At 46.8% G+C, this 8769-nt stretch overlaps 1 long non-coding RNA gene and 1 pseudogene across 1 annotated transcript; one reads left to right on the top strand and one right to left on the bottom strand.

Annotated features, from left to right (window-relative positions):
• Positions 1 to 3026: 3026 nt before the first annotated feature.
• LOC143831139 (ribulose-phosphate 3-epimerase-like) lies at positions 3027 to 4202 on the bottom strand (annotated as a pseudogene).
• A 3303-nt stretch (positions 4203 to 7505) lies between these two features.
• LOC143831138 (uncharacterized) lies at positions 7506 to 8072 on the top strand. Its single transcript, XR_013228746.1, has 3 exons — positions 7506 to 7594; positions 7714 to 7833; positions 7965 to 8072. It is a non-coding gene; the product is annotated as an uncharacterized LOC143831138 (long non-coding RNA).
• Positions 8073 to 8769: the final 697 nt, after the last annotated feature.

Below are 8769 nucleotides of genomic sequence, written 5' to 3'. Positions count from 1 at the left end.
TTGTCTTCACTTGTGAAACCCTTTAGGGTCTATCTTGAAGCAATTGTCGGAGTACTCCCTGACCTGGGAACTACTGGTAACCCAATCAAGAATGACAGAGCCATTACCTGGTCCCCATTTTTTTGCCTCACCCTGATAAACTCAATAAATTCTTTGCTTTAGGGACTAGCTGCCCATCCTTAGCCTTCCAGCATGAAATCATCTTAGCAGTGTATGTTGTTCTCTGATCCAAACCACACTTCCAGCAGCACATAGGACATCTTACCGTCCCTCCTTTGGACTTTTTCATATTGCAGAAGGTAGGTATTAATCTTTCTTTGACTGAAATCATTATACCTTTATTTTCTTCTTGTATTACTTAAAATTGTGTGCAAGTGTACTAGGTTTTTAAATTTATTTTTCAGTAAATATCCTTTTTGTTTTATTTTAAATTTAGTCTCTTCATGAATTCTTCATAAACACTGGTAGAGATCCTGTATGTTACCCCTCTCACTCAGGTCTCCTAGAATTCGCTAATTCCTCCTCCATCTAAAATTCAGGAGAAAGTCTATTTCCTCACAGGAAGCTTCACACAGGGCTGCAGGCTGGAGTTTGCGCTAGGGCAGGTTGTTCCACTTCTTCCTGCTACCACATGGGGGAGCATTTGGCCTAATGCACCTTGTCCATGCGGGGTATGTGCTCCTGCACAGGTTTCAAGGCAGTGAACTTCCCAGTGCAGAAACTGTCAAAGGATATAACTCTGCTTAGGATACCATTGTATGTTTAATGAGTCAAGAGTGGCACACAGGATTGGAATTCCTGGATTCAATGACATTTTGGCTATGAAATTTAGGTGGTTTTAACCAAGTCACACTCACTTTGTCTGATCTACTTTGAAAGGTTATTGCATGCTACATATGCCACCCTAAATCCTTGGATTAATTCAAATTTGTGAAATAAAATAAAGAATGACTAATAAAGAATGGATCATAAAATACAAAACTACATAGAATTTTTTCTTTGACCAGGAAATTATTCCTACTTTATAAACACCACACCACAGGGATGGTAAACATTATTCCAAAAAGAAAGCAAATAGTTTCTTGCATCAGTATTACGGCTTTTGTCATGTGGACCATGGGCCCAGAGTTCCTATAATCTACAAGGCAGGTGAACTGGGGATCAGTGTTCGATGGATATCTGCAGGAAGTAGAGTGTTAGTTCACAACTGAACAAAGGTGGTATAGATGGTATTCTTCACACCAACTTTTGATTGACACTGAACTTTTGAATGGTTAAAGTAGCTGATTCTCAGAGAGAGAGGGGGGGGACTGAGAAAGATACCTTATAAATATTTTAGTTGAAAAATAAATATTTTAGTTGAATAGTGGTCTACACCAGTGGTCCGCAACCTTCTTCAGGCTGCGGACCGGCGGCAGCAGGGAGGGCGATCGCCCGGTGCGGCCCTGCAGGGAGAGGGAGCCGCAACCCGGTGCCAGGGCCTTTGTGGCCCGGCACTGGGCCATGGCCCGGTGGTTGGGGACCACCGGTCTACACAAATGCATAATTTTAGTACATCAAAACTACCTTGCTTGATGATTATTACACATTAAAAGAAACTTAACCAGTAATTATTTCAAGCAGTTGAACTAATAACAGTAGTTGTTTTTTGTATATATCAAACTACTCTTCTATCTTCCATTTCAGGCTCAAGCAAATAAAAATAATTGCAAATGCATGCACATGAAAGCTCATATCCAGAAGAAAATAGTCATCAAGGTGCCACTGGAATCAAAAAGAAAATAATTACCTTAATTTTTAGCCATACACTTTTAAACTTCTTTTTCTATACAGTGCATACAAATCTTCTCAAACATACACTTTAAAAACCAGTTGCATATTAACTTTTGTGGTCTCTAATACTTGACATTTTTATCTGAAAATAACTTTTCTGGAATTCAGTAGGATTTATTCCCAAGTAAGAATGCGCAAGACTCCAGTTTTAGGTATTCTCCAATAACCTAACAGTTTCCATTACCAGAAGTCCAGGGAAGAGCTATTACCATTCCAGGCCTATGGTTGAGACCAAAGCAATTTTAAAAAGGGTCCTCCCTCCATTCCCCCTTCAAGTCCCCGCCCTGTTACCCATGCCAGTGACAGATGTTGCCTGGAACAGATATTGGGTGGGTAAGCTATAATAGCTGGGATGGGGGGACGACGACAGTTAGTTAGACATAATTTTCATTGTTAGTGAACTTATGCTATTTAAAATACTATTTAATTGTAATATATGAACTAATTGTTCTTAGGTATTTTAATTCATGTTGTAAACTGTCCTGAGCACTTATGGGAGTATGGTGGTATAAAAATCCATAATAAATAAATAAAACAAAAAATTTAACCGTAAATATTATGAATACTCTCTAAATTGAAAGATGTCAGTACTGAAGTTTTAGAAACCTCTTGCATAAGTATGATTAATTTCTTTGAGTTTAATACTCATTGTGTATTACAAACCCCAATGCTACATTTAATGTGAACATGGACACTGGTATTAGAGCTTGCAACAAACCCAGATGCCAACTTGTTGCCACATGCACTCCGATGCCACAATTACTGGACCTTAACAACGTCACCTACACCATCAAAGGCTTATACACCTGTTCATCCTCCAACATTGTATATGCCATCAAGTGCCAACAATGGTGCTTTACATAGGGCAAACAGGTCAAATCCCCCGCCAAAGGATCAATGGACACTGGTCTGACATCAAAAACTACAAAACTGAAAAACCTGTAGGGGAACACTTCAACCTTCCAGGACATTCAATAATGGACCTGAAAGTAGCTATTTTATTGCAAAGGAACTTCAAGAACAGGCTGGAAAGGGAGATTGCAGAAATGCAAGTTATTACAATACTCAAAACAATTACATACCCTGGACTCAACATGGACATAGGTTTTTTATCTCGATATGCATGCTAACCTTGTTACACTCATGTATCCACATTTCTCACAATTTATTTTTTTTTCAATCAACGTGCATTTATTTTCACACATTAAACAAGTTGTTTTGAAAGAGAAAGGAATGCACAGAATTAATTGCTGCATATGGAACAAGTGTTTGAGGTTCCCCATAAAATGCTGGTACGTACCATGTAGTACGTGTGACGATGTCTGCCTTTGGCAGTCAAGCGACCGTCCGGGGCCGGAGTTCTCCCTCGCTGCGAGAACAAGCTTAGTGTCCTGTGAGGGTCTTGTCTGCAGTGGATGAATGACTCTTTAGTGCCAGGGTCTCATCCGAGTAGCACTGTGATTCGATGACAGATACCCGCACACACACGTACAGAAGAAAAAGCATTTGGCCACAGTTCTGGTGAGCCGGTTTCACCGGTCAAGGGAGCGCTTCTGCGCGGCTTCACAACACACGTTCCTGAGGAGGTTAATCACAGCTCTGGGATCGTCGCTCTTCATGATGGCGCTGCCGGACACGATCATATTGGCCCCCGCCTCTGCACATTTATGAATGGAGTCCGGCCCGACACCACCGTCCACTTCAATATCCAAGGAAGGGAACTGCGTTCTCAGCCAGTTAACCTTTGGCATCATCTCTTCCATGAACTTCTGTCCCCCACAGCCAGGCTCCACAGTCATGACTAAAGCCATGTCTATCTAATTGGCCCACGGTGCTAAATATTCTACTGTTGTTCCCGGTTTGATAGCCAAGCCAACCTTCATTCCATTTTCCCTGATATCTTTAATCAGCGTGCCTGCGTTTTCCGTAGCTTCTATGTGGAAAGTGTATTGGTTTGCACCTGCCACAGTCATAGGCTTCACCCACTGTTCTGGCTTGGCAACCATCATGTGCATATCAAAAAAGGGTTCCTGCCCCAGTTGCTTACGAAGACTCTCTACCATGGGATGGCCAAAAGTGATGTTCGGGACAAAATGCCGGTGCCTAAAAGCCGGCCGTCGAGTCCGCCTTCAACCGGAAGCGGCTAAGGCGTGCGACGCTCCCTCCCTTCTCTCTATGGTCCACCGCGGGTCTCCCGGGAAGGCAGCGGCGTCTCAAACGAGTTACCCGTCCATTACATCCAGGTGCAGGTAGTCGGCCCTGCAGTCCATCATGCGGCTGCATTCCGTGCCCAGCGCCGCCAAGTCGCTGTTGAGGATAGACGGGCCTATCCGGCACCCGGACGCCATGACTGCCCGGCCAGCCCTCAGCTGCTTCCTCACGCTTAGAGCTACATTTCTCACAATTTATTTTAATTGGGACTATGTGACTGCTAGTAATATATAATGTAATTTTGAATTTAACTCACTAGTCCCAGGACTAGATAGCTGCCAGCTCAGCTTCTACCTGTAGGAATGTTTCACACTTGTATAGAGACAGATGGGACCAGCAGCAAATGGTGTGATGGGAGCCACTGATTACTGACTGTTTTATTTCTCCTATGTTTTTGTTAACTACAATTGAATTTGAGAGGTCTGATTGGCTGTTTTAGCAAAGAAGTATAATATGGCTGTATTTGGATGTTGTGACACAGTTTACTAATTTAACTGGATTAACTTTTGCTTATATATTCCCACTGTCATGATGGTCAGTTCATAGTCTGAGGAAGAGTGCTTGTACCCGAAAGCTCATGCCTTGAATAAGGGCCATTTCGCACAGAGCTCAAAGTTGCTATTTGGTTGCTGTTAGCGAAATCGCTACTTCAACTAGCGAAAAGTAACTAGCTGTGCCCGTAACGCACAGCTGCGGTTTTTGCGGAATTTAGCACTTTCACTTCTCGTCACTTTCGTAACCCACAGGCTTCCGGTTCTCCGTCTTTTCGCTACAAAGGAGGTCCCTTTTTAGCGCTTCTGGCCTCCCGTGCCCGTCAATCAAACTGCAGGCACACCTTTGACCTCGACCCTAAAGCCGGACTTGTCGGGGTTCCCTTTTTTTTTAAAAAACCCAGGAAACCCCGTAGCAACGCGTTATCGTCCGATCATTGGCGCCCTTGGAACGTGTTTTCTATTGTTTTCTATGAACCAGAGGTTGATGCATTGATATGTTTGATTGGTTAATCCCCGCCCACAGTACACGCCCACAGGTTACCTGCTTATATGCACCTGGGCAGACACGCGGTCGGCCTCACTCTTTGTTTGCGTAGCCTACTGCCCGCAGCACAGGTTAACGTTGCAATGGAGAGGATTATTTTTCGATTGTTGGCTCAGATGCTTGCGGTAGTCCAGCGTATCCATACCACCGTGCGGCATAGGAGGGCTGCTATCGAGGACTACCAAGAACGTATTGCCGGAGCGATGAACACCAGTACAAGACGTTCTCAACGGGCAACCATGGCGGCAAAGAAGCACTGGCAAGCTCTGGCAGAGGTCCGGTTCCCCACCCGGTTCTGGGTGGACGAAAGATCCTCTGACTGGTGGGAAAATTTTGTGTGGGCTCGCTGGGATGATGACCACTGGATTGCCAACTTTAGAATGTCTAGGGGAACATTTTTTGAACTTGTGGAGGCTCTACGTGGACGCATGGAGAGGCAAGTCACTGGCATGCGGCGCCCCGTGCCAGTGGAAAAAAGGGTGGCAGCCGCATTGTGGTACTTGGCCACCCCTCAGTACTTCCGGACAGTAGCCCAGCAATTTGGACTCGGAGTCACAACGGTTGGCGATATCCTTAAGGAGTTCTGCCTCGCCATGGAGGCGGAATTGTTCAGCAAAGTCGTGTGCCTCGGAGACCGGCTTGGAGCGGTGAGTGTCATTCTATCCCCTTTGCCCTTTAAATTTTTTTTCTTGTTTGACAGGTCAGCAACGAAGACGCGATGCACCCCACGCTGACATGCCATGGCTTATATTCTTTTCTTTCCCTTATTCCAGAGTATGGACGGGTTTGCCAGGCTTGGATTCCCGCATTGTTTTGCGGCCGTCGATGGAAGCCACATCCCTATCCGTGCACCCGGGGGAAGCATAAAGGAGTACGGGAACAGGAAGGACTTTTGTTCTGTTCTCCTGCAAGGAACTGTGGACTTCTCCGGACGGTTTATCGATGCCGAGGTGGGGTGGAGTGGCAGGAGGCATGATGCCCTTGTTTTCAGGGAATCTAACCTCAGGAAAGCCATGGACAAAGGGGTCTTTGTTCCAGGAAACCCCACCGCCACCATTGAGGGCGTGCGTGTGCCGGCGTTGGTCCTCGGGGACGGAGCCTACCCATTACGCCGCTGGCTCATGACTCCCTATAAGCGGCCAAGGACAGACGTGCAGAGCCACTACAACCTCAGTCACTCCCGGGCAAGGAATGTGGTGGAGCGTGCCTTTGGACGTTTGAAGTCCCGGTTCCGTTGCTTGATGTCACGACTCCATGTGCATATAGACAATGTGACTCTGCTGATCATTGCGTGTGTCATTTTGCACAACATCTGCGAGGACAAGGGACATAACATCCCCTTCCCTGTGGATGAACCTGATCCTGTAGTCCTTGAGGACACACAAGACATCCCTGAAGCAAGGAAAAAAAGGATCTATGCGGAGGGGTGCAAGGTTCGGGACGCTATAGCCACCCACATCTACAGAAACAGGAGGCGTGTTTGATTGTTTTTCCTACTCTGGTGTTGAATAAAGTTTTCTGTTCTTTGTTTAACCTTGTCTTGTGCGGTTTGTCTACTTAGCCAGCAAAAAAACGGGGATTCTCTGGTCCAAAAGGACTTTGACAGCCCTAAATGCTAACTCCCCGCTGAAATTTACAAACACAATACGGAAGCGCTGAACGGGGAAAGTTTGGGGAGGCGGGTAGCCAGGAAGTATTGGCGACTCCTGTCAAACCGGAGGATCAATCCACTTATTTTCCAAGGAATAATTTTATTGGTGGGCAGCTTTGATACATTTAAAATAGGGGTGGTCGATCGGAGCAACGCATGTTCGTTCCCTAACCGTCATTCCGAAGATGCTGAAGCCACGGAAGGGCTCCTTCTGGCAGCGCGCCGAGGCTGAGGCACTTCTGGAGCTTGTTCTCCAATCAAAAAGTGTTGGCCGCCTTATGGCCAGCACCCACTGCCACACCAAGGGTGCTTACCTGGTGTTGGCATCAAAGTTGAGGGAGAGGGGCTACGTCCGGACCTGGGAGCAGGTCCGGACAAAATTTAAGAGGGTGAAGCTGGACTTCCTCAACAGTCTAGAACAGTGGGGGGGGGGGTCCCGCAGCCAAGTGGGAGAACGGTCTTCCACGACCAGATGGTCAAGATATGGGAGAAGGCTGGGAAGCCCCCCCTGGAAATGAGGAGGCATATGGGTGAGTGCTGCGTTGTGTTTTACCCTTAAACATGCATGGAATGTCTAGCTGCCTCTTTCCCCTACTGTCCCCAATGAAATTCGAGAAAGTATTAAGATGCTGTCAACCCCCTCTGACTTAGCCCGCCAGTACTGTAGAACCACTTTGGTTATGCACTTTGAGTCTGATTGTGGTGTGGCCATCAGCTGTGTTTCATCTCTGGTTTGTTTGCTTTTACTTATGATTTCTCTTTTTCTTTGCCCAGCTACACAATCACCATCCAAGCTGGCAAAAGCACCTGAGCGTGAGGAAGGGGAGGAAGAGGGACCTTCCACCTCAGGACAGGCTGCAGGTTAGAGTTTTATGTCTTTGAGGGAGACCCATGTGTGTGTACCCCCATGGAGCCATATGGGAGCCCGCTGTGATGCTTGCATTTGAAGTGTGATTAAATTCTTTATTTGATTTCTATAGCAGAAACTATGGAGGCAAGGCTGCGTGCCATGGAGGCCAGGGTGACTTCCTTAGAGGCTGAAGTGGCAGACCTAAAAGGGGAGATGGAGCGGCAAAGGCAGCAGAGGGAGGCGGAAGAACGTAGGTTATGTTCCCCACTGCCCAACTCTTCTCACACTGTGGCTAAGGCCACTAAATAGTGTATCCATGTAAACTCCAGGTTGGAAAATATGTTTGGCACTAATGTGTACTTTTTCTCCCTCCCCACACAGTTAAGAAGAAGGAGGACGAAGACCTCTTCCGCCGCAAAGTCAGGGGGACCATGGGACGGTTGTGCAGGAGAGTGAGGGAGATGGAAGGGGCTGGGGAGGGGAGCAGTGGGACCTGAGTTTTGTTTTCTGTTTGTGTTGTGGGGTGGGGGGTGTTGGGGGGGTTCCTAGTTACATTGCCCATTTTTCTATCCCTGTTAAACTGTTTGTTAAAATAAAATGTTGTTGTAAATTTCCTGAAAAAGACTCCAGTGTGACTCCTTACACTCGCACACCTTTCACCCCAAACTCCTAAAACACCTTTAACCTTTAAAACACCCTCCAACCTCCAACCCACACAACGGTACCAGAATAGACACAATCACTAGAGAGGGTACACAGAGACAGAGTCAAAAATATAAACTTTATTTAACAGACAACAGCAAACACAGATAACGTTAAATAGACAAAGTGGCCCGAACTAGGAGGGGGAGAACTTGTCCGCAGGTTTAACTATTCTCTTCCCGAGAACAGTCCTCCTTCTCGTTTGGGTCGAGGCATTCTGAGACGGGGTGGGTGGGGTGGGTGCTGGAGGTGGTGGGGTAGGTGTGGGTGGGGGGGGGGGACGTGCACGGTAATCTGAGGAGGGTTGGCCGTCTCCATAACCGCGACCGCCCTCTCCATCAGCCTCCTTATCAGTCTCACCTCCTCCACGCCTTCGCGTAGGGATTGGTTCAACTCCCTAAGGATTGCCCGCAATTTTTTTCCCTCTTGGGCCACGAGGGAGAGCATCGCCTGGTCTGCGGCAGCGGCACGCCTGGACTCCTCC

This window comes from Paroedura picta, chromosome 3 (genome assembly GCF_049243985.1).
Source record: "Paroedura picta isolate Pp20150507F chromosome 3, Ppicta_v3.0, whole genome shotgun sequence".
Taxonomy (NCBI): domain Eukaryota; kingdom Metazoa; phylum Chordata; class Lepidosauria; order Squamata; family Gekkonidae; genus Paroedura; species Paroedura picta.
This window is presented reverse-complemented; position numbering and strand designations above follow the sequence as displayed.